This window comes from Anopheles funestus, unplaced genomic scaffold, assembly GCF_943734845.2.
Source record: "Anopheles funestus unplaced genomic scaffold, idAnoFuneDA-416_04 scaffold_299_ctg1, whole genome shotgun sequence".
NCBI lineage: Eukaryota > Metazoa > Arthropoda > Insecta > Diptera > Culicidae > Anopheles > Anopheles funestus.
Window position 1 is genome coordinate 1 of NW_026045242.1, and position 24,293 is coordinate 24,293.

The 24,293-nt window shown below is 24.1% G+C and overlaps 1 long non-coding RNA gene across 2 annotated transcripts; it reads left to right on the forward strand.

Annotated features, from left to right (window-relative positions):
- Window positions 1-3,679: 3,679 nt before the first annotated feature.
- On the forward strand, window positions 3,680-19,446 carry LOC125774276 (uncharacterized). 2 transcript variants are annotated; one of them, XR_007420736.1, is made up of 3 exons: window positions 3,680-3,727; window positions 11,249-11,302; window positions 19,424-19,446. It is a non-coding gene; the product is annotated as an uncharacterized LOC125774276 (long non-coding RNA). The 2 variants fall into 2 exon arrangements; XR_007420737.1 differs by lacking the exon at window positions 3,680-3,727 and adding an exon at window positions 10,125-10,172.
- Window positions 19,447-24,293: the final 4,847 nt, after the last annotated feature.

A 24,293-nucleotide genomic window follows, 5' to 3' on the forward strand; every position in this document is an offset into this window, starting at 1 on the left:
GTTAGTTTTGGTAAAAGTTAGGTTTTTAAGAAAAAGTTAGTTTTGGTATAAGTTAGGTTTTTTCGAAAAAGTTAGTTTTGGAATAAGTTAGGTTTTTGAGAAAAAGTTAGTTTTGGTATAAGTTAGGTTTTTTCGAAAAAGTTAGTTTTGGTATAAGTTAGGTTTTTTCGAAAAAGTTAGTTTTGGTATAAATTAGGTTTTTTCGAAAAAGTTAGTTTTGGTATAAGTTAGGTTTTTTAGAAAAAGTTAGTTTTGGTATAAGTTAGGTTTTTTCGAAAAAGTTAGTTTTGGTATAAGTTAGGTTTTTTCGAAAAAGTTAGTTTTGGTATAAATTAGGTTTTTTCGAAAAAGTTAGTTTTGGTATAAGTTAGGTTTTTTAGAAAAAGTTAGTTTTGGTATAAGTTAGGTTTTTTCGAAAAAGTTAGTTTTGGTATAAGTTAGGTTTTTTAGAAAAAGTTAGTTTTGGTATAAGTTAGGTTTTTTCGAAAAAGTTAGTTTTGGTATAAGTTAGGTTTTTTCGAAAAAGTTAGTTTTGGTATAAATTAGGTTTTTTTCGAAAAAGTTAGTTTTGGTATAAGTTAGGTTTTTAAGAAAAAGTTAGTTTTGGTATAAGTTAGGTTTTAAAGAAAAAGTTAGTTTTGGTATAAGTTAGGTTTTTTCGAAAAAGTTAGTTTTGGTATAAGTTAGGTTTTTATGAAAAAGTTAGGTTTTTTCGAAAAAGTTAGTTTTGGTATAAGTTAGGTTTTTTCGAAAAAGTAAGGTTTTTTAGAAAAAGTTAGTTTTGGTATAAGTTAGGTTTTTTCGAAAAAGTTAGTTTTGGTATAAGTTAGGTTTTTTCGAAAAAGTTAGTTTTGGTATAAGTTAGGTTTTTATGAAAAAGTTAGGTTTTTTCGAAAAAGTTAGTTTTGGTATAAGTTAGGTTTTTTCGAAAAAGTTAGTTTTGGTATAAATTAGGTTTTTTCGAAAAAGTTAGTTTTGGTATAAGTTAGGTTTTTTTAGAAAAAGTTAGTTTTGGTATAAGTTAGGTTTTTTCGAAAAAGTTAGTTTTGGTATAAGTTAGGTTTTTTCGAAAAAGTTAGTTTTGGTATAAGTTAGGTTTTTTAGAAAAAGTTAGTTTTGGTATAAGTTACTTTTTAAGAAAAAGTTAGTTTTGGTATAAGTTAGGTTTTTAAGAAAAAGTTAGTTCTGGTATAAGTTAGGTTTTTAAGAAAAAGTTAGTTTTGGTATAAGTTAGGTTTTTAAGAAAAAGTTAGTTTTGGTATAAGTTAGGTTTTTTCGAAAAAGTTAGTTTTGGTATAAGTTAGGTTTTTAAGAAAAAGTTAGTTTTGGTATAAGTTAGGTTTTTTCGAAAAAGTTAGTTTTGGTATAAGTTAGGTTTTTTCGAAAAAGTTAGCTTTGGTATAAGTTAGGTTTTTAAGAAAAAATTAGTTTTGGTATAAGTTAGGTTTTTATGAAAAAGTTAGGTTTTTTCGAAAAAGTTAGGTTTTTTCGAAAAAGTTAGTTTTGGTATAAGCTAGGTTTTTAAGAAAAAATTAGTTTTGGTATAAGTTAGGTTTTTATGAAAAAGTAAGGTTTTTTCGAAAAAGTTAGGTTTTTAAGAAAAAGTTAGTTTTGGTATAAGTTAGGTTTTTTCGAAAAAGTTAGTTTTGGTATATGTTAGGTTTTTTAGAAAAAGTTAGTTTTGGTATAAGTTAGGTTTTTTAGAAAAAGTTAGTTTTGGTATAAGTTAGGTTTTTTCGAAAAAGTTAGTTTTGGTATGAGTTAGGTTTTTTAGAATAAGTTAGTTTTGGTAAAAGTTAGGTTTTTTAGAAAAAGTTAGGTTTTTTCGAAAAAGTTAGTTTTGGTATAAGTTAGGTTTTTTCAAAAAAGTTAGTTTTGGTATAAGTTAGGTTTTTTCGAAAAAGTTAGTTTTGGTATAAGTTAGGTTTTTAAGAAAAAGTTAGTTTTGGTATAAGTTAGGTTTTTATGAAAAAGTAAGGTTTTTTCGAAAAAGTTAGTTTTGGTAAAAGTTAGGTTTTTAAGAAAAAGTTAGTTTTGGTATAAGTTAGGTTTTTTCGAAAAAGTTAGTTTTGGTATAAGTTAGGTTTTTTCGAAAAAGTTAGTTTTGGTATAAGTTAGGTTTTTAAGAAAAAGTTAGTTTTGGTATAAGTTAGGTTTTTTTGAAAAAGTTAGTTTTGGTATAAGTTAGGTTTTTTAGAAAAAGTTAGTTTTGGTATAAGTTAGGTTTTTTAGAAAAAGTTAGTTTTGGTATAAGTTAGGTTTTCTCGAAAAAGTTAGTTTTGGTACAAGTTAGGTTTTTAAGAAAAAGTTAGTTTTGGTATAAGTTAGGTTTTTTCGAAAAAGTTAGTTTTGGTATAAGTAAGGTTTTTTAGAATAAGTTAGTTTTGGTAAAAGTTAGGTTTTTTCGAAAAAGTAAGGTTTTTAAGAAAAAGTTAGTTTTGGTATAAGTTAGGTTTTTAAGAAAAAGTTAGTTTTGGTATAAGTTAGGTTTTTATGAAAAAGTTAGGTTTTTTCGAAAAAGTTAGTTTTGGTTTAAGTTAGGTTTTTAAGAAAAAGTTAGTTTTGGTATAAGTTAGGTTTTTTCGAAAAAGTTAGTTTTGGTATAAGTTAGGTTTTTTCGAAAAAGTTAGTTTTGGTATAAGTTAGGTTTTTAAGAAAAAGTTAGGTTTTTTCGAAAAAGTTAGTTTTGGTAAAAGTTAGGTTTTTTCGAAAAAGTTAGTTTTGTTATAAGTTAGGTTTTTTCGAAAAAGTTAGTTTTGGTATAAGTTATGTTTTTTCGAAAAAGTTAGGTTTTTTAGAAAAAGTTAGTTTTGGTATAAGTTAGGTTTTTTCGAAAAAGTTAGTTTTGGTATAAATTAGGTTTTTTAGAAAAAGTTAGTTTTGGTATAAGTTAGGTTTGTTAGAAAAAGTTAGTTTTGGTATAAGTTAGGTTTTTAAGACAAAGTTAGGTTTTTAAGAAAAAGTTAGTTTTGTCAAAAGTTAGGTTTTTTCGAAAAAGTTAGGTTTTTTCGAAAAAGTTAGGTTTTTAAGAAAAAGTTAGTTTTGGTATAAGTTAGGTTTTTTCGAAAAAGTTAGTTTTTGTATAAATTAGGTTTTTTAGAAAAAGTTAGTTTTGGTATAAGTTAGGTTTTTTCGAAAAAGTTAGTTTTGGTATAAGTTAGGTTTTTTCGAAAAAGTTAGGTTTTTTAGAAAAAGTTAGTTTTGGTAAAAGTTAGGTTTTTTCGAAAAAGTTAGTTTTTTTATAAATAAGGTTTTTTAGAAAAAGTTAGTTTTGGTATAAATTAGGTTTTTTAGAAAAAGTTAGTTTTGGTATAAGTTAGGTTTTTTAGAAAAAGTTAGTTTTGGTATAAGTTAGGTTTTTTCGAAAAAGTTAGGTTTTTTAGAAAAAGTTAGTTTTAATATAAGTTAGGTTTTTTCGAAAAAGTTAGTTTTGGTATAAGTTAGGTTTTTTCGAAAAAGTTAGGTTTTTTAGAAAAAGTTAGTTTTGGTAAAAGTTAGGTTTTTTAGAAAAAGTTAGTTTTGGTATAAGTTAGGTTTTTTCGAAAAAGTTAGTTTTGGTATAAATTAGGTTTTTTAGAAAAAGTTAGTTTTGGTATAAGTTAGGTTTTTTAGAAAAAGTTAGTTTTGGTATAAGTTAGGTTTTTTCGAAAAAGTTAGGTTTTTTAGAAAAAGTTAGTTTTGGTATAAGTTAGGTTTTTTCGAAAAAGTTAGTTTTGGTAAAAGTTAGGTTTTTTCGAAAAAGTTAGTTTTGTTATAAGTTAGGTTTTTTCGAAAAAGTTAGTTTTGGTAAAAGTTAGGTTTTTAAGAAAAAGTTAGTTTTGGTATAAGTTAGGTTTTTTCGAAAAAGTTAGTTTTGGTATAAGTTAGGTTTTTTCGAAAAAGTTAGTTTTGGTATAAGTTAGGTTTTTTAGAACAAGTTAGTTTTGGTAAAAGTTAGGTTTTTTCGAAAAAGTTAGGTTTTTGAGAAAAAGTTAGTTTTGGTATAAGTTAGGTTTTTTAGAAAAAGTTAGTTTTGGTATAAGTTAGGTTTTTTCGAAAAAGTTAGGTTTTTTAGAAAAAGTTAGTTTTGGTAAAAGTTAGGTTTTTTAGAAAAAGTTAGGTTTTTCGAAAAAGTTAGTTTTGGTTTAAATTAGGTTTTTTAGAAAAAGTTAGTTTTGGTATAAGTTAGGTTTGTTAGAAAAAGTTAGTTTTGGTATAAGTTAGGTTTTTAAGACAAAGTTAGGTTTTTAAGAAAAAGTTAGTTTTGTTAAAAGTTAGGTTTTTTCGAAAAAGTTAGGTTTTTTCGAAAAAGTTAGGTTTTTAAGAAAAAGTTAGTTTTGGTATAAGTTAGGTTTTTTCGAAAAAGTTAGTTTTGGTATAAATTAAGTTTTTTAGAAAAAGTTAGTTTTGGTATAAGTTAGGTTTTTAAGAAAAAGTTAGTTTTGGTATAAGTTAGGTTTTTTCGAAAAAGTTAGTTTTGGTATAAATTAGGTTTTTTAGAAAAAGTTAGTTTTGGTATAAGTTAGGTTTTTTCGAAAAAGTTAGTTTTGGTATAAGTTATGTTTTTTCGAAAAAGTTAGGTTTTTTAGAAAAAGTTAGTTTTGGTATAAGTTAGGTTTGTTAGAAAAAGTTAGTTTTGGTATAAGTTAGGTTTTTAAGACAAAGTTAGGTTTTTAAGAAAAAGTTAGTTTTGTCAAAAGTTAGGTTTTTTCGAGAAAGTTAGGTTTTTTCGAAAAAGTTAGGTTTTTAAGAAAAAGTTAGTTTTGGTATAAGTTAGGTTTTTTCGAAAAAGTTAGTTTTGGTATAAATTAAGTTTTTTAGAAAAAGTTAGTTTTGGTATAAGTTAGGTTTTTTCGAAAAAGTTAGTTTTGGTATAAGTTAGGTTTTTTCGAAAAAGTTAGGTTTTTTAGAAAAAGTTAGTTTTGGTAAAAGTTAGGTTTTTTCGAAAAAGTTAGTTTTGGTAAAAGTTAGGTTTTTTCGAAAAAGTTAGGTTTTTAAGAAAAAGTTAGTTTTGGTATAAGTTAGGTTTTTTCGAAAAAGTTAGGTTTTTAAGAAAAAGTTAGTTTTGGTATAAGTTAGGTTTTTTCGAAAAAGTTAGTTTTGGTTTAAATTAGGTTTTTTAGAAAAAGTTAGTTTTGGTATAAGTTAGGTTTGTTAGAAAAAGTTAGTTTTGGTATAAGTTATGTTTTTTCGAAAAAGTTAGGTTTTTTAGAAAAAGTTAGTTTTGGTATAAGTTAGGTTTGTTAGAAAAAGTTAGTTTTGGTATAAGTTAGGTTTTTAAGACAAAGTTAGGTTTTTAAGAAAAAGTTAGTTTTGCCAAAAGTTAGGTTTTTTCGAAAAAGTTAGGTTTTTTCGAAAAAGTTAGGTTTTTAAGAAAAAGTTAGTTTTGGTATAAGTTAGGTTTTTTCGAAAAAGTTAGTTTTGGTTTAAATTAGGTTTTTTAGAAAAAGTAAGTTTTGGTATAAGTTAGGTTTTTAAGAAAAAGTTAGTTTTGGTATAAGTTAGGTTTTTTCGAAAAAGTTAGTTTTGGTATAAATTAAGTTTTTTAGAAAAAGTTAGTTTTGGTATAAGTTAGGTTTTTTCGAAAAAGTTAGTTTTGGTATAAGTTAGGTTTTTTCGAAAAAGTTAGGTTTTTTAGAAAAAGTTAGTTTTGGTAAAAGTTAGGTTTTTTCGAAAAAGTTAGTTTTGGTAAAAGTTAGGTTTTTTCGAAAAAGTTAGGTTTTTAAGAAAAAGTTAGTTTTGGTATAAGTTAGGTTTTTTCGAAAAAGTTAGGTTTTTAAGAAAAAGTTAGTTTTGGTATAAGTTAGGTTTTTTCGAAAAAGTTAGTTTTGGTATAAATTAGGTTTTTTAGAAAAAGTTAGTTTTGGTATAAGTTATGTTTTTTCGAAAAAGTAAGTTTTTTTAGAAAATGTTAGTTTTGGTATAAGTTAGGTTTGTTAGAAAAAGTTAGTTTTGGTATAAGTTAGGTTTTTAAGACAAAGTTAGGTTTTTAAGAAAAAGTTAGTTTTGCCAAAAGTTAGGTTTTTTCGAAAAAGTTAGGTTTTTTCGAAAAAGTTAGGTTTTTAAGAAAAAGTTAGTTTTGGTATAAGTTAGGTTTTTTCGAAAAAGTTAGTTTTGGTTTAAATTAGGTTTTTTAGAAAAAGTTAGTTTTGGTATAAGTTAGGTTTTTAAGAAAAAGTTAGTTTTGGTATAAGTTAGGTTTTTTCGAAAAAGTTAGTTTTGGTATAAATTAGGTTTTTTAGAAAAAGTTAGTTTTGGTATAAGTTAGGTTTTTTCGAAAAAGTTAGTTTTGGTATAAGTTATGTTTTTTCGAAAAAGTTAGGTTTTTTAGAAAAAGTTAGTTTTGGTATAAGTTAGGTTTGTTCGAAAAAGTTAGTTTTGGTATAAGTTAGGTTTTTAAGACAAAGTTAGGTTTTTAAGAAAAAGTTAGTTTTGTCAAAAGTTAGGTTTTTTCGAATAAGTTAGGTTTTTTCGAAAAAGTTAGGTTTTTTCGAAAAAGTTAGTTTTGGTATAAGTTAGGTTTTTTCGAAAAAGTTAGTTTTGGTATAAGTTAGGTTTTTAAGAAAAAGTTAGTTTTGGTATAAGTTAGGTTTTTTAGAAAAAGTTTGTTTTGGTATAAGTTAGGTTTTTAAGAAAAAGTTAGTTTTGGTATAAGTTAGGTTTTTTCGAAAAAGTTAGTTTTGGTATAAGTTAGGTTTTTAAGAAAAAGTTAGTTTTGGTATAAGTTAGGTTTTTTCGAAAAAGTTAGTTTTGGTATAAGTTAGGTTTTTATGAAAAAGTTAGGTTTTTTCGAAAAAGTTAGTTTTGGTATAAGTTAGGTTTTTAAGAAAAAGTTAGTTTTGGTACAAGTTAGGTTTTTTCGAAAAAGTTAGTTTTGGTATAAGTTAGGTTTTTTTAGAAAAAGTTAGTTTTGGTATAAGTTAGGTTTTTAAGAAAAAGATAGTTTTGTTATAAGTTAGGTTTTTAAGAAAAAGTTAGTTTTAGTAAAAGTTAGGTTTTTAAGAAAAAGTTAGTTTTGGTATAAGTTAGGTTTTTTCGAAAAAGTTAGTTTTGGTATAAGTTAGGTTTTTAAGAAAAAGTTAGTTTTGGTATAAGTTAGGTTTTTTCGAAAAAGTTAGTTTTGGTATAAGTTAGATTTTTTAGAAAAAGTTAGTTTTGGTATAAGTTAGGTTTTTTCGAAAAAGTTAGTTTTGGTATAAGTTAGGTTTTCGAGAAAAAGTTAGTTTTGGTATAAGTTAGGTTTTTGAGAAAAAGTTAGTTTTGGTATAAGTTAGGTTTTTTCGAAAAAGTTAGGTTTTTTAGAAAAAGTTAGTTTTGGTATAAGTTAGGTTTTTGAGAAAAAGTTAGTTTTGGTATAAGTTAGGTTTTTTCGAAAAAGTTAGTTTTGGTATAAGTTAGGTTTTTTTTATAAAGTTAGTTTTGGTATAAGTTAGGTTTTTTCGAAAAAGTTAGTTTTGGTATAAGTTAGGTTTTTAAGAAAAAGTTAGTTTTGGTATAAGTTAGGTTTTTTCGAAAAAGTTAGTTTTGGTATAAGTTAAGTTTTTTCGAAAAAGTTAGGTTTTTTCGAAAAAGTTAGTTTTGGTATAAGTTAGGTTTTTTAGAAAAAGTTAGTTTTGGTAAATGTTAGGTTTTTAAGAAAAAATTAGTTTTGGTAAAAGTTAGGTTTTTTCGAAAAAGTTAGTTTTGGTATAAGTTAGGTTTTTTCGAAAAGTTAGGTTTTTGAGAAAAAGTTAGTTTTGGTATAAGTTAGGTTTTTTCGAAAAAGTTAGGTTTTTTAGAAAAAGTTAGTTTTGGTATAAGTTAGGTTTTTGAGAAAAAGTTAGTTTTGGTATAAGTTAGGTTTTTTCGAAAAAGTTAGTTTTGGTATAAGTTAGGTTTTTTCGATAAAGTTAGTTTTGGTATAAGTTAGGTTTTTAAGAAAACGTTAGCTTTGGTATAAGTTAGGTTTTTTTGAAAAAGTTAGTTTTGGTATTAGTTAGGTTTTTTCGAAAAAGTTAGTTTTGGTATAAGTTAGGTTTTTAAGAAAAAGTTAGGTTTTTTCGAAAAAGTTAGTTTTGGTTTAAGTTATTTTTTTTCGAAAAAGTTAGTTTTGATATAAGTTAGGTTTTTGAGAAAAAGTTAGGTTTTTTAGAAAAAGTTAGTTTTGGTATAAGTTAGGTTTTTGAGAAAAAGTTAGTTTTGTATAAGTTAGGTTTTTTCGAAAAAGTAAGTTTTGGTATAAGTTAGGTTTTTTCGAAAAAGTTAGGTTTTTTTGAAAAAGTTAGTTTTGGTATAAGTTAGGTTTTTAAGAAAAAGTTAGGTTTTTAAGAAAAAGTTAGTTTTGGTATAAGTTAGGTTTTTTCGAAAAAGTTATTTTTGTTATAAGTTAGGTTTTTTCGAAAAAGTTAGTTTTGGTATAAGTTAAGTTTTTTCGAAAAAGTTAGGTTTTTTCGAAAAAGTTAGTTTTGGTATAAGTAAGGTTTTTTCGAAAAAGTTAGTTTTGGTATAAGTTAGGTTTTTTCGAAAAAGTTAGTTTTGGTAAAGTTAGGTTTTTTTCGAAAATGTTAGTTTTGGTAAAAGTTAGGTTTTTTAGAAAATGTTAGGTTTTTTAGAAAAAGTAAGTTTTGGTATAAGTTAGGTTTTTTCGAAAAAGTTAGTTTTGGTATAAGTTAGGTTTTTTCGAAAAAGTTAGTTTTGGTATAAGTTAGGTTTTTTAGAAAATGTTAGGTTTTTAAGAAAAAGTAAGTTTTGGTATAAGTTACGTTTTTTCGAAAAAGTTAGTTTTGGTATAAGTTAGGTTTTTTCGAAAAAGTTAGTTTTGGTATAAGTTAGGTTTTTAAGAAAACGTTAGTTTTGGTAAAAGTTAGGTTTTTTCGAAAAAGTTAGTTTTGGTAAAAGTTAGGTTTTTTCGAAAAAGTTAGTTTTGGTAAAAGTTAGGTTTTTTAGAAAATGTTAGGTTTTTAAGAAAAAGTAAGTTTTGGTATAAGTTAGGTTTTTTAGAAAAAGTTAGTTTTGGTATAAGTTAGGTTTTTTAGAAAACGTTAGGTTTTTTGGTAAAAGTTAGGTTTTTATGAAAAAGTTAGGTTTTTTCGAAAAAGTTAGTTTTGGTATAAGTTAGGTTTTTATGAAAAAGTTAGGTTTTTTCGAAAAAGTTAGTTTTGGTAAAAGTTAGGTTTTTTCGAAAAAGTTAGTTTTGGTATAAGTAAGGTTTTTTAGAAAAAGTTAGTTTTGGTATAAGTTAGGTTTTTTAGAAAAAGTGAGTTTTGGTATAAGTTAGGTTTTTTCGAAAAAGTTAGTTTTTTTATAAGTTAGGTTTTTTCGAAAAAGTTAGTTTTGGTATGAGTTAGGTTTTTTCGAAAAAGTTAGTTTTGGTATAAGTTAGGTTTTTTCGAAAAAGTTAGTTTTGGTATAAGTTAGGTTTTTTCGAAAAAGTTAGTTTTGGTATAAGTTAGGTTTTTAAGAAAAAGTTAGTTTTGGTATAAGTTAGGTTTTTTCGAAAAAGTTAGTTTTGGTATAAGTTAGGTTTTTAAGAAAAAGTTAGGTTTTTTCGAAAAAGTTAGTTTTGGTATAAGTTAGGTTTTTTCGAAAAAGTTAGTTTTGGTATAAGTTAGGTTTTTAAGAAAAAGTTAGTTTTGGTATAAGTTAGGTTTTTTAGAAAAAGTTAGTTTTGGTATAAGTTAGGTTTTTTCGAAAAAGTTAGGTTTTTTCGAAAAAGTTAGTTTTGGTATAAGTTAGGTTTTTAAGAAAAAGTTAGTATTGGTATAAGTTAGGTTTTTTCGAAAAAGTTAGTTTTGGTATAAGTTAGGTTTTTAAGAAAAAGTTAGATTTTTAAGAAAAAGTTAGGTTTTTAAGAAAAAGTTAGTTTTGGTATAAGTTAGGTTTTTGAGAAAAAGTTAGGTTTTTTATAATAAGTTAGTTTTGGTAAAAGTTAGGTTTTTTAGAAAAAGTTAGGTTTTTTCGAAAAAGTTAGTTTTGGTATAAGTTAGGTTTTTTAAAAAAGTTAGTTTTGGTATAAGTTAGGTTTTTGAGAAAAAGTTAGTTTTGGTACAAGTTAGGTTTTTGAGAAAAAGTTAGTTTTGGTATAAGTTAGGTTTTTAAGAAAAAGTTAGGTTTTTTCGAAAAAGTTAGTTTTGGTATAAGTTAGGTTTTTAAGAAAAAGTTAGTTTTGGTATAAGTTAGGTTTTTTCGAAAAAGTTAGTTTTGGTAAAAGTTAGGTTTTTTAGAAAAAGTTAGTTTTGGTATAAGTTAGGTTTTTTCGAAAAAGTTAGTTTTGGTATAAATTAGGTTTTTTCGAAAAAGTTAGTTTTGGCATAAGTTAGGTTTTTTCGAAAAAAATAGTTTTGGTATAAGTTAGGTTTTTAAGAAAAAGTTAGGTTTTTTCGAAAAAGTTAGTTTTGGTATAAGTTAGGTTTTTAAGAAAAAGTTAGTTTTGGTATAAGTTAGGTTTTTTCGAAAAAGTTAGTTTTGGTATAAGTTAGGTTTTTATGAAAAAGTCAGGTTTTTTTTGAAAAAGTTAGTTTTGGTAAAAGTTAGGTTTTTTCGAAAAAGTAAGGTTTTTTAGAAAAAGTTAGTTTTGGTATAAGTTAGGTTTTTTCGAAAAAGTTAGTTTTGGTATAAGTTAGGTTTTTAAGAAAAAGTTAGTTTTGGTATAAGTTAGGTTTTTTAGAAAAAGTTAGTTTTGGTATAAGTTAGGTTTTTTCGAAAAAGTTAGTTTTGGTATAAGTTAGGTTTTTTCGAAAAAGTTAGTTTTGGTATAAATTAGGTTTTTCGAAAAAGTTAGTTTTGGTATAAGTTAGGTTTTTTCGAAAAAGTTAGTTTTGGTATAAGTTAGGTTTTTTCGAAAAAGTTAGTTTTGGTATAAGTAAAATTTTTTCGAAAAAGTTAGTTTTGGTATAAGTTAGGTTTTTTCGAAAAAGTTAGTTTCTGTATAAGTTAGGTTTTTTCGAAAAAGTTAGTTTTGGTATAAGTTAGGTTTTTATGAAAAAGTTAGTTTTGGTATAAGTTAGGTTTTTATGAAAAAGTTAGGTTTTTTCGAAAAAGTTAGTTTTGGTAAAAGTTAGGTTTTTTCGAAAAAGTAAGGTTTTTTAGAAAAAGTTAGTTTTGGTATAAGTTAGGTTTTTTCGAAAAAGTTAGTTTCGGTATAAATTAGGTTTTTTCGAAATTAGTTAGTTTTGGTATAAGTTAGGTTTTTGAGAAAAAGTTAGTTTTGGTATAAGTTAGGTTTTTTAGAAAAAGTTAGTTTCGGTATAAGTTAGGTTTTTTATAATAAGTTAGTTTTGGTAAAAGTTAGGTTTTTTAGAAAAAGTTAGGTTTTTTCGAAAAAGTTAATTTTGGTATAAGTTAGGTTTTTTCGAAAAAGTTAGTTTTGGTATAAGTTAGGTTATTATGAAAAAGTTAGGTTTTTTCGAAAAAGTTAGTTTTGGTATAAGTTAGGTTTTTTCGAAAAAGTAAGGTTTTTTAGAAAAAGTTAGTTTTGGTATAAGTTAGGTTTTTTTCGAAAAAGTTAGTTTTGATATAAGTTAGGTTTTTAAGAAAAAGTTAGTTTTGGTATAAGTTAGTTTTGGTATAAGTTAGGTTTTTAAGAAAAAGTTAGTTTTGGTATGAGTTAGGTTTTTAAGAAAAAGTTAGTTTTGGTATAAGTTAGGTTTTTATGAAAAAGTTAGGTTTTTTCGAAAAAGTTAGTTTTGGTATAAATTAGGTTTTTTCGAAATTAGTTAGTTTTGGTATAAGTTAGGTTTTTAAGAAAAAGTTAGTTTTGGTATAAGTTAGGTTTTTTAGAAAAAGTTAGTTTTGGTATAAGTTAGGTTTTTTAGAAAAAGTTAGTTTTGGTATAAGTTAGGTTTTTTCGAAAAAGTTAGTTTTGGTATAAGTTAGGTTTTTTCGAAAAAGTTAGTTTTGGTATAAATTAGGTTTTTTCGAAAAAGTTAGTTTTGGTATAAGTTAGGTTTTTTTAGAAAAAGTTAGTTTTGGTATAAGTTAGGTTTTTAAGAAAAAGTTAGGTTTTTAAGAAAAAGTTAATTTTGGTCTAAGTTAATTTTTTGAGAAAAAGCTAGGTTTTTTAGAATAAGTTAGTTTTGGTAAAAGATAGGTTTTTTCGAAAAAGTTAGTTTTGGTATAAGTTAGGTTTTTTCGAAAAAGTTAGTTTTGGTATAAGTTAGGTTTTTTAGAAAAAGTTAGTTTTGGTATAAGTTAGGTTTTTTCGAAAAAGTTAGTTTTTGGTAAAAGTTAGGTTTTTAAGAAAAAGTTAGGTTTTTTCGAAAAAGTTAGTTTTGGTAAAAGTTAGGTTTTTTCGAAAAAGTAAGGTTTTTTAGAAAAAGTTAGTTTTGGTATAAGTTAGGTTTTTATGAAAAAGTTAGGTTTTTTCGAAAAAGTTAGTTTTGGTAAAAGTTAGGTTTTTTCGAAAAAGTAAGGTTTTTTAGAAAAAGTTAGTTTTGGTATAAGTTAGGTTTTTTCGAAAAAGTTAGTTTGGGTATAAGTTAGGTTTTTAAGAAAAAGTTAGTTTTGGTATAAGTTAGGTTTTTTCGAAAAAGTTAGTTTTGGTATAAGTTAGGTTTTTAAGAAAAAGTTAATTTTGGTATAAGTTAGGTTTTTTAGAAAAAGTTAGTTTTGGTAAAAGTTAGGTTTTTTCGAAAAAGTAAGGTTTTTTAGAAAAAGTTAGTTTTGGTATAAGTTAGGTTTTTTCGAAAAAGTTAGTTTTTTTATAAGTTAGGTTTTTTCGAAAAAGTTAGTTTTGGTACAAAGTTAGGTTTTTTCGAAAAAGTTAGGTTTTTTAGAAAAAGTTAGGTTTTTAAGAAAAAGTTAGTTTTTTTATAAGTTAGATTTTTTCGAAAAAGTTAGTTTTGGTATAAGTTAGGTTTTTTCGAAAAAGTTAGTTTTTTTATAAGTTAGGTTTTTTCGAAAAAGTTAGTTTTGGTAAAAGTTAGGTTTTTGAGAAAAAGTTAGGTTTTTTAGAATAAGTTAGTTTTGGTAAAAGTTAGGTTTTTTCGAAAAAGTTAGTTTTGGTATAAGTTAGGTTTTTTCGAAAAAGTTAGTTTTGGTATAAGTAAGGTTTTTTAGAAAAAGTTAGTTTTGGTATAAGTTAGGTTTTTTAGAAAAAGTGAGTTTTGGTATAAGTTAGGTTTTTTCGTAAAAGTTAGTTTTTTTATAAGTAAGGTTTTTTCGAAAAAGTTAGTTTTGGTATGAGTTAGGTTTTTTCGAAAAAGTTAGTTTTGGTATAAGTTAGGTTTTTTCGAAAAAGTTAGTATTGGTATAAGTTAGGTTTTTTAGAAAAAGTTAGTTTTGGTATAAGTTATTTTTTTAGAAAAAGTTAGTTTTGGTATAAGTTAGGTTTTTTAGAAAAAGTTAGTTTTGGTATAAGTTAGGTTTTTATGAAAAAGTTAGGTTTTTTCGAAAAAGTTAGTTTTGGTAAAAGTTAGGTTTTTTCGAAAAAGTTAGTTTTGGTATAAGTTAGGTTTTTGAGAAAAAGTTAGGTTTTTTAGAAAAAGTAAGTTTTGGTAAAAGTTAGGTTTTTTCGAAAAAGTTAGGTTTTTTCGAAAAAGTTAGGTTTTTAAGAAAAAGTTAGTTTTGGTATAAGTTAGGTTTTTTAGAAAAAGTTAGTTTTGGTATAAGTTAGGTTTTTTAGAAAACGTTAGGTTTTTTGGTAAAAGTTAGGTTTTTTATGAAAAAGTTAGGTTTTTTCGAAAAAGTTAGTTTTGGTATAAGTTAGGTTTTTATGAAAAAGTTAGGTTTTTTCGAAAAAGTTAGTTTTGGTAAAAGTTAGGTTTTTTCGAAAAAGTTAGTTTTGGTATAAGTAAGGTTTTTTAGAAAAAGTTAGTTTTGGTATAAGTTAGGTTTTTTAGAAAAAGTGAGTTTTGGTATAAGTTAGGTTTTTTCGAAAAAGTTAGTTTTTTTATAAGTTAGGTTTTTTCGAAAAAGTTAGTTTTGGTATGAGTTAGGTTTTTTCGAAAAAGTTAGTTTTGGTATAAGTTAGGTTTTTTCGAAAAAGTTAGTTTTGGTATAAGTTAGGTTTTTTCGAAAAAGTTAGTTTTGGTATAAGTTAGGTTTTTAAGAAAAAGTTAGTTTTGGTATAAGTTAGGTTTTTTCGAAAAAGTTAGTTTTGGTATAAGTTAGGTTTTTAAGAAAAAGTTAGGTTTTTTCGAAAAAGTTAGTTTTGGTATAAGTTAGGTTTTTTCGAAAAAGTTAGTTTTGGTATAAGTTAGGTTTTTAAGAAAAAGTTAGTTTTGGTATAAGTTAGGTTTTTTAGAAAAAGTTAGTTTTGGTATAAGTTAGGTTTTTTCGAAAAAGTTAGGTTTTTTCGAAAAAGTTAGTTTTGGTATAAGTTAGGTTTTTAAGAAAAAGTTAGTATTGGTATAAGTTAGGTTTTTTCGAAAAAGTTAGTTTTGGTATAAGTTAGGTTTTTAAGAAAAAGTTAGATTTTTAAGAAAAAGTTAGGTTTTTAAGAAAAAGTTAGTTTTGGTATAAGTTAGGTTTTTGAGAAAAAGTTAGGTTTTTTATAATAAGTTAGTTTTGGTAAAAGTTAGGTTTTTTAGAAAAAGTTAGGTTTTTTCGAAAAAGTTAGTTTTGGTATAAGTTAGGTTTTTTAAAAAAGTTAGTTTTGGTATAAGTTAGGTTTTTGAGAAAAAGTTAGTTTTGGTACAAGTTAGGTTTTTGAGAAAAAGTTAGTTTTGGTATAAGTTAGGTTTTTAAGAAAAAGTTAGGTTTTTTCGAAAAAGTTAGTTTTGGTATAAGTTAGGTTTTTAAGAAAAAGTTAGTTTTGGTATAAGTTAGGTTTTTTCGAAAAAGTTAGTTTTGGTAAAAGTAAGGTTTTTTAGAAAAAGTTAGTTTTGGTATAAGTTAGGTTTTTTCGAAAAAGTTAGTTTTGGTATAAATTAGGTTTTTTCGAAAAAGTTAGTTTTGGCATAAGTTAGGTTTTTTCGAAAAAATTAGTTTTGGTATAAGTTAGGTTTTTAAGAAAAAGTTAGGTTTTTTCGAAAAAGTTAGTTTTGGTATAAGTTAGGTTTTTAAGAAAAAGTTAGTTTTGGTATAAGTTAGGTTTTTTCGAAAAAGTTAGTTTTGGTATAAGTTAGGTTTTTATGAAAAAGTCAGGTTTTTTTTGAAAAAGTTAGTTTTGGTAAAAGTTAGGTTTTTTCGAAAAAGTAAGGTTTTTTAGAAAAAGTTAGTTTTGGTATAAGTTAGGTTTTTTCGAAAAAGTTAGTTTTTTTATAAGTTAGGTTTTTGCGAAAAAGTTAGTTTTGGTATAAGTTAGGTTTTTTCGAAAAAGTTAGTTTTGGTATAAGTTAGGTTTTTTCGAAAAAGTTAGTTTTGGTATAAATTAGGTTTTTTAGAAAAAGTTAGTTTTGGTATAAGTTAGGTTTTTTCGAAAAAGTTAGTTTTGGTATAAGTTAGGTTTTTAAGAAAAAGTTAGTTTTGGTATAAGTTAGGTTTTTTAGAAAAAGTTAGTTTTGGTATAAGTTAGGTTTTTTCGAAAAAGTTAGTTTTGGTATAAGTTAGGTTTTTTCGAAAAAGTTAGTTTTGGTATAAATTAGGTTTTTCGAAAAAGTTAGTTTTGGTATAAGTTAGGTTTTTTCGAAAAAGTTAGTTTTGGTATAAGTTAGGTTTTTTCGAAAAAGTTAGTTTTGGTATAAGTAAGTTTTTTTAGAAAAAGTTAGTTTTGGTATAAGTTAGGTTTTTTAGAAAAAGTTAGTTTTGGTAAAAGTTAGGTTTTTTAGAAAAAGTTAGGTTTTTTAGAAAAAGTGAGTTTTGGTATAAGTTAGGTTTTTTCGAAAAAGTTAGTTTTGGTATAAGTTAGGTTTTTATGAAAAAGTCAGGTTTTTTCGAAAAAGTTAGTTTTGGTAAAAGTTAGGTTTTTTCGAAAAAGTAAGGTTTTTTAGAAAAAGTTAGTTTTGGTATAAGTTAGGTTTTTTCGAAAAAGTTAGTTTTGGTATAAGTTAGGTTTTTAAGAAAAAGTTAGTTTTGGTATAAGTTAGGTTTTTTAGAAAAAGTTAGTTTTGGTATAAGTTAGGTTTTTTCGAAAAAGTTAGCTTTGGTATAAGTTAGGTTTTTTCGAAAAAGTTAGTTTTGGTATGAGTTAGGTTTTTTCGAAAAAGTTAGTTTTGGTATAAGTTAGGTTTTTTCGAAAAAGTTAGTTTTGGTATAAATTAGGTTTTTTCGAAAAAGTTAGTTTTGGTATAAGTTAGGTTTTTTTAGAAAAAGTTAGTTTTGGTATAAGTTAGGTTTTTAAGAAAAAGTTAGTTTTGGTATAAGTTAGGTTTTTTCGAAAAAGTTAGTTTTGGTATAAGTTAGGTTTTTAAGAAAAAGTTAGTTTTGGTATAAGTTAGGTTTTTTCGAAAAAGTTAGTTTTGGTATAAGTTAGGTTTTTTCGAAAAAGTTAGTTTTGGTATAAGTTAGGTTTTTTCGAAAAAGTTAGTTTTGGTATAAGTTAGGTTTTTTCGAAAAAGTTATTTTTGGTATAAGTTAGGTTTTTTCGAAAAAGTTAGTTTTGGTATAAGTTAGGTTTTTAAGAAAAAGTTAGTTTTGGTATAAGTTAGGTTTTTAAGAAAAAGTTAGTTTTGGTATGAGTTAGGTTTTTTCGAAAAAGTTAGTATTGGTATAAGTTAGGTTTTTTCGAAAAAGTTAGTTTTGGTATAAGTTAGGTTTTTAAGAAAAAGTTAGTTTTGGTATAAGTTAGGTTTTTAAGAAAAAGTTAGTTTTGGTATAAGTTAGGTTTTTAAGAAAAAGTTAGTTTTGGTATAAGTTAGGTTGTTATGAGAAAGTTAGGTTTTTTCGAAAAAGTTAGTTTTGGTAAAAGTTAGGTTTTTAAGAAAAAGTTAGTTTTGGTATAAGTTAGGTTTTTTCGAAAAAGTTAGTTTTGGTATAAGTTAGGTTTTTTCGAAAAAGTTAGGTTTTTTCGAAAAAGTTAGTTTTGGTAAAAGTTAGGTTTTTTCGAAAAAGTAAGGTTTTTTACAAAAAGTTAGTTTTGGTATAAGTTAGGTTTTTTCGAAAAAGTTAGTTTTGGTATAAGTTAGGTTTTTTCGAAAAAGTTAGTTTTGGTATAAGTTAGGTTTTTATGAAAAAGTTAGGTTTTTTCGAAAAAGTTAGTTTTGGTATAAGTTAGGTTTTTAAGAAAAAGTTAGTTTTGGTATAAGTTAGGTTTTTTCGAAAAAGTTAGTTTTGGTATAAGTTAGGTTTTTATGAAAAAGTTAGGTTTTTTCGAAAAAGTTAGTTTTGGTAAAAGTTAGGTTTTTTCGAAAAAGTAAGGTTTTTTAGAAAAAGTTAGTTTTGGTATAAGTTAGGTTTTTTCGAAAAAGTTAGTTTTGGTATAAGTTAGGTTTTTAAGAAAAAGTTAGTTTTGGTATAAGTTAGGTTTTTTCGAAAAAGTTAGTTTTGGTATAAGTTAGGTTTTTTAGAAAAAGTTAGGTTTTTAAGAAAAAGTTAATTTTGGTATAAGTTAGGTTTTTGAGAAAAAGTTAGGTTTTTTAGAATAAGTTAGTTTTGGTAAAAGTTAGGTTTTTTCGAAAAAATTAGTTTTGGTATAAGTTAGGTTTTTTCGAAAAAGTTAGTTTTGGTATAAGTTAGGTTTTTTAGAAAAAGTGAGTTTTGGTATAAGTTAGGTTTTTTCGAAAAAGTTAGTTTTGGCATAAGTTAGGTTTTTTCGAAAAAGTTAGTTTTGGTATAAGTTAGGTTTTTTCGAAAAAGTAAGGTTTTTTAGAAAAAGTTAGTTTTGGTATAAGTTAGGTTTTTTCGAAAAAGTTACTTTTGGTATAAGTTAGGTTTTTTCGAAAAAGTTAGTTTTGGTATAAGTTAGGTTTTTAAGAAAAAGTTAGTTTTGGTATAAGTTAGGTTTCTAAGAAAAGGTTAGTTTTGGTATAAGTTAGGTTTTTTCGAAAAAGTTAGTTTTGGTATAAGTTAGGTTTTTTCGAAAAAGTTAGTTTTTGTATAAGTTAGGTTTTTGAGAAAAAGTTAGGTTTTTTAGAAAAAGTTAGTTTTGGTAAAAGTTAGGTTTTTTCGAAAAAGTAAGGTTTTTTCGAAAAAGTTAGGTTTTTTAGAAAAAGTTAGTTTTGGTAAAAGTTAGGTTTTTTCGAAAAAATTAGTTTTTTTAAAAGTTAGGTTTTGTCGAAAAAGTAAGGTTTTTTCGAAAAAGTTAGTTTTGGTATAAGTTAGGTTTTTTCGAAAAAGTTAGTTTTGGTATAAGTTAGGTTTTTTAGAAAAAGTTAGTTTTGGTATAAGTTAGGTTTTTTCTTAAAAGTTAGTTTTGGTATAAGTTAGGTTTTTTCGAAAAAGTTAGTTTTGGTATAAGTTAAGTTTTTTAGAAAAAGTTAGTTTTGGTATAAGTTAGGTTTTTTCGAAAAAGTTAGTTTTGGTATAAGTTAGGTTTTTAAGAAAAAGTTAGTTTTGGTATAAGTTGAGTTTTTTCGAAAAAGTTAGTTTTGGTATAAGTTAGGTTTTTATGAAAAAGTTAGTTTTGGTATAAGTTAGGTTTTTTCGAAAAAGTTAGTATTGGTATAAGTTAGGTTTTTATAAAAAAGTTAGGTTTTTTCGAAAAAGTTAGTTTTGGTATAAATTAGGTTTTTATGAAAAAGTTAGTTTTGGTATAAGTTAGGTTTTTTCGAAAAAGTTAGTTTTGGTATAAGTTAGGTTTTTATGAAAAAGTTAGGTTTTTTCGAAAAAGTTAGTTTTGGTAAAAGTTAGGTTTTTTCGAAAAAGTAAGGTTTTTTAGAAAAAGTTAGTTTTGGTATAAGTTAGGTTTTTTCGAAAAAGTTAGTTTTGGTATAAGTTAGGTTTTTAAGAAAAAGTTAGTTTTGGTATAAGTTAGGTTTTTTCGAAAAAGTTAGTTTTGGTATAAGTTAGGTTTTTTCGAAAAAGTTAGTTTTGGTATAAGTTAGGTTTTTAAGAAAAAGTTAGTTTTGGTATAAGTTAGGTTTTTTCGAAAAAGTTAGTTTTGGTATAAATTAGGTTTTTTCGAAAAAGTTAGTTTTGGTATAAGTTAGGTTTTTAAGAAAAAGTTAGTTTTGGTATAAGTTAGGTTTTTTCGAAAAAGTTAGTTTTGGTATAAGTTAGGTTTTTTCGAAAAAGTAAGGTTTTTTAGAAAAAGTTAGTTTTGGTATAAGTTAGGTTTTTTCGAAAAAGTTAGTTTTGGTATAAGTTAGGTTTTTAAGAAAAAGTTAGTTTTGGTATAAGTTAGGTTTTTTCGAAAAAGTTAGTTTTGGTATAAGTTAGGTTTTTTCGAAAAAGTAAGGTTTTTTAGAAAAAGTTAGTTTTGGTATAAGTTAGGTTTTTTCGAAAAAGTTAGTTTTGGTATAAGTTAGGTTTTTAGAAAAAGTTAGATTTTTAAGAAAAAGTTAGGTTTTTAAGAAAAAGTTAGTTTTGGTATAAGTTATAAGTTTTTGAGAAAAAGTTAGGTTTTTAATAATAAGTTAGTTTTGGTAAAAGTTAGGTTTTTTAGAAAAAGTTAGGTTTTTTCGAAAAAGTTAGTTTTGGTATAAGTTAGGTTTTTTCAAAAAAGTTAGTTTTGGTATAAGTTAGGTTTTTTCGAAAAAGTTAGTTTTGGTATAAGTTAGGTTTTTGAGAAAAAGTTAGGTTTTTAAGAAAAAGTTAGTTTTGGTAAAAGTTAGGTTTTTTCGAAAAAGTAAGGTTTTTTCGAAAAAGTTAGGTTTTTTAGAAAAAGTTAGTTTTGGTAAAAGTTAGGTTTTTTCGAAAAAAATAGTTTTTTTAAAAGTTAGGTTTTGTCGAAAAAGTAAGGTTTTTTCGAAAAAGTTAGTTTTGGTATAAGTTAGGTTTTTTAGAAAAAGCTAGTTTTGGTATAAGTTAGGTTTTTAAGAAAAAGTTAGTTTTGGTATAAGTTAGGTTTTTTCGAAAAAGTTAGTTTTGGTATAAGTTAGGTTTATATGAAAAAGTTAGGTTTTTTCGAAAAAGTTAGTTTTGGTAAAAGTTAGGTTTTTTCGAAAAAGTAAGGTTTTTTCGAAAAAGTTAGTTTTGGTATAAGTTAGGTTTTTTCGAAAAAGTTAGTTTTGGTATAAGTTAGGTTTTTTCGAAAAAGTTAGTTTTGGTATAAGTTAGGTTTTTGAGAAAAAGTTAGTTTTGGTATAAGTTAGGTTTTTTAGAAAAAGTTAGTTTTGGTATAAGTTAGGTTTTTTCGAAAAAGTTAGTTTTGGTATAAGTTAGGTTTTTTCGAAAAAGTTAGTTTTGGTATAAATTAGGTTTTTTCGAAAAAGTTAGTTTTGGTATAAGTTAGGTTTTTTCGAAAAAGTTAGTTTTGGTATAAGTTAGGTTTTTTCGAAAAAGTTAGTTTTGGTATAAGTTAGGTTTTTTTAGAAAAAGTTAGTTTTGGTATAAGTTAGGTTTTTTAGAAAAAGTTAGTTTTGGTAAAAGTTAGGTTTTTTAGAAAAAGTTAGGTTTTTTAGAAAAAGTGAGTTTTGGTATAAGTTAGGTTTTTTCGAAAAAGTTAGTTTTTTTATAAGTTAGGTTTTTTCGAAAAAGTTAGTTTTGGTATGAGTTAGGTTTTTTCGAAAAAGTTAGTTTTGGTATAAGTTAGGTTTTTTCGAAAAAGTTAGTATTGGTATAAGTTAGGTTTTTTCGAAAAAGTTAGTTTTGGTATAAGTTAGGTTTTTAAGAAAAAGTTAGTTTTGGTATAAGTTAGGTTTTTAAGAAAAAGTTAGTTTTGGTATAAGTTAGGTTTTTTCGAAAAAGTTAGTTTTGGTATAAGTTAGGTTTTTTCGAAAAAGTTAGTTTTGGTAAAAGTAAGGTTTTTTAGAAAAAGTTAGTTTTGGTATAAGTTAGGTTTTTTCGAAAAAGTTAGTTTTGGTATAAGTTAGGTTTTTAAGAAAAAGTTAGTTTTGGTATAAGTTAGGTTTTTAAGAAAAAGTTAGTTTTGGTATAAGTTAGGTTTTTTCGAAAAAGTTAGTTTTGGTATAAGTTAGGTTTTTTCGAAAAAGTTAGTTTTGGTAAAAGTTAGGTTTTTAAGAAAAAGTTAGTTTTGGTATAAGTTAGGTTTTTTCGAAAAAATTAGTTTTGGTATAAGTTAGGTTTTTATGAAAAAGTTAGGTTTTTTCGAAAAAGTTAGTTTTGTTAAAAGTTAGGTTTTTTCGAAAAAGTAAGGTTTTTTAGAAAAAGTTAGTTTTGGTATAAGTTAGGTTTTTTCGAAAAAGTTAGTTTTGGTATAAGTTAGGTTTTTTCGAAAAAGTTAGTTTTGGTATAAGTTAGGTTTTTATGAAAAAGTTAGGTTTTTTCGAAAAAGTTAGTTTTGGTATAAGTTAGGTTTTTGAGAAAAAGTTAGTTTTGGTATAAGTTAGGTTTTTAAGAAAAAGTTAGTTTTGGTATAAGTTAGGTTTTTAAGAAAAAGTTAGTTTTGGTATAAGTTAGGTTTTTTCGAAAAAGTTAGTTTTGGTATAAGTTAGGTTTTTAAGAAAAAGTTAGTTTTGGTATAAGTTAGGTTTTTTCGAAAAAGTTAGTTTTGGTATAAGTTAGGTTTTTTCGAAAAAGTTAGTTTTGGTATAAGTTAGGTTTTTAAGAAAAAGTTAGTTTTGGTATAAGTTAGGTTTTTTCGAAAAAGTTAGTTTTGGTATAAGTTAGGTTTTTTCGAAAAAGTTAGTTTTGGTAAAAGTTAGGTTTTTAAGAAAAAGTTAGTTTTGGTATAAGTTAGGTTTTTTCGAAAAAATTAGTTTTGGTATAAGTTAGGTTTTTATGAAAAAGTTAGGTTTTTTCGAAAAAGTTAGTTTTGTTAAAAGTTAGGTTTTTTCGAAAAAGTAAGGTTTTTTCGAAAAAGTTAGTTTTGGTATAAGTTAGGTTTTTAAGAAAAAGTTAGTTTTGGTATAAGTTAGGTTTTTAAGAAAAAGTTAGTTTTGGTATAAGTTAGGTTTTTTAGAAAAAGTTAGTTTTGGTATAAGTTAGGTTTTTTCGAAAAAGTTAGTTTTGGTATAAGTTAGGTTTTTTCGAAAAAGTTAGTTTTGGTATAAGTTGGGTTTTTTCTTAAAAGTTAGTGTTGGTATAAGTTATTTTTTTAAGAAAAAGTTAGTTTTGGTATAAGTTAGGTTTTTAAGAAAAAGTTAGTTTTGGTATAAGTTAGGTTTTTTAGAAAAAGTTAGGTTTTTAAGAAAAAGTTAATTTTGGTATAAGTTAGGTTTTTGAGAAAAAGTTAGGTTTTTTAGAATAAGTTAGTTTTGGTAAAAGTTAGGTTTTTTCGAAAAAATTAGTTTTGGTATAAGTTAGGTTTTTTCGAAAAAGTTAGTTTTGGTATAAGTTAGGTTTTTTAGAAAAAGTGAGTTTTGGTATAAGTTAGGTTTTTTCGAAAAAGTTAGTTTTGGTATAAGTTAGGTTTTTTCGAAAAAGTTAGTTTTGGTATAAGTTAGGTTTTTTCGAAAAAGTAAGGTTTTTTAGAAAAAGTTAGTTTTGGTATAAGTTAGGTTTTTTCGAAAAAGTTACTTTTGGTATAAGTTAGGTTTTTTCGAAAAAGTTAGTTTTGGTATAAGTTAGGTTTTTTCGAAAAAGTTAGTTTTGGTATAAGTTAGGTTTTTAAGAAAAAGTTAGATTTTTAAGAGAAAGTTAGGTTTTTAAGAAAAAGTTAGTTTTGGTATAAGTTAGGTTTTTGAGAAAAAGTTAGGTTTTTTATAATAAGTTAGTTTTGGTAAAAGTTAGGTTTTTTAGAAAAAGTTAGGTTTTTTCGAAAAAGTTAGTTTTGGTATAAGTTAGGTTTTTTCAAAAAAGTTAGTTTTGGTATAAGTTAGGTTTTTTCGAAAAAGTTAGTTTTGGTATAAGTTAGGTTTTTGAGAAAAAGTTAGGTTTTTTAGAAAAAGTTAGTTTTGGTAAAAGTTAGGTTTTTTCGAAAAAGTAAGGTTTTTTCGAAAAATTTAGGTTTTTTAGAAAAAGTTAGTTTTGGTAAAAGTTAGGTTTTTTCGAAAAAAATAGTTTTTTTAAAAGTTAGGTTTTGTCGAAAAAGTAAGGTTTTTTCGAAAAAGTTAGTTTTGGTATAAGTTAGGTTTTTTAGAAAAAGCTAGTTTTGGTATAAGTTAGGTTTTTAAGAAAAAGTTAGTTTTGGTATAAGTTAGGTTTTTTCGAAAAAGTTAGTTTTGGTATAAGTTAGGTTTTTATGAAAAAGTTAGGTTTTTTCGAAAAAGTTAGTTTTGGTAAAAGTTAGGTTTTTTCGAAAAAGTAAGGATTTTTCGAAAAAGTTAGTTTTGGTATAAGTTAGGTTTTTTCGAAAAAGTTAGTTTTGGTATAAGTTAGGTTTTTTCGAAAAAGTTAGTTTTGGTATAAGTTAGGTTTTTGAGAAAAAGTTAGTTTTGGTATAAGTTAGGTTTTTTGGAAAAAGTTAGTTTTGGTATAAGTTAGGTTTTTTCGAAAAAGTTAGTTTTGGTATAAGTTAGGTTTTTTCGGAAAAGTTAGTTTTGGTATAAGTTAGGTTTTTTCGAAAAAGTTAGTTTTGGTATAAGTTAGGTTTTTTCGAAAAAGTTAGTTTTGGTATAAGTTAGGTTTTTTCGAAAAAGTTAGTTTTGGTATAAGTTAGGTTTTTTTAGAAAAAGTGAGTTTTGGTATAAGTTAGGTTTTTTAGAAAAAGTTAGTTTTGGTAAAAGTTAGGTTTTTTAGAAAAAGTTAGGTTTTTTAGAAAAAGTTAGTTTTGGTATAAGTTAGGTTTTTTCGAAAAAGTTAGTTTTTTTATAAGTTAGGTTTTTTCGAAAAAGTTAGTTTTGGTAAAAGTAAGGTTTTTTAGAAAAAGTTAGTTTTGGTATAAGTTAGGTTTTTTCGAAAAAGTTAGTTTTGGTATAAGTTAGGTTTTTTCGAAAAAGTTAGTTTTGGTATAAGTTAGGTTTTTATGAAAAAGTTAGGTTTTTTCGAAAAAGTTAGTTTTGGTAAAAGTTAGGTTTTTTCGAAAAAGTAAGGTTTTTTCGAAAAAGTTAGTTTTGGTATAAGTTAGGTTTTTTCGAAAAAGTTAGTTTTGGTATAAGTTAGGTTTTTTCGAAAAAGTTAGTTTTGGTATAAGTTAGGTTTTTTCGAAAAAGTTAGTTTTGGTAAAAGTAAGGTTTTTTAGAAAAAGTTAGTTTTGGTATAAGTTAGGTTTTTTCGAAAAAGTTAGTTTTGGTATAAGTTAGGTTTTTAAGAAAAAGTTAGTTTTGGTATAAGTTAGGTTTTTAAGAAAAAGTTAGTTTTGGTATAAGTTAGGTTTTTTCGAAAAAGTTAGTTTTGGTATAAGTTAGGTTTTTTCGAAAAAGTTAGTTTTGGTAAAAGTTAGGTTTTTAAGAAAAAGTTAGTTTTGGTATAAGTTAGGTTTTTTCGAAAAAATTAGTTTTGGTATAAGTTAGGTTTTAGGTTAGGTTTTTTCGAAAAAGTTAGTTTTGTTAAAAGTTAGGTTTTTTCGAAAAAGTAAG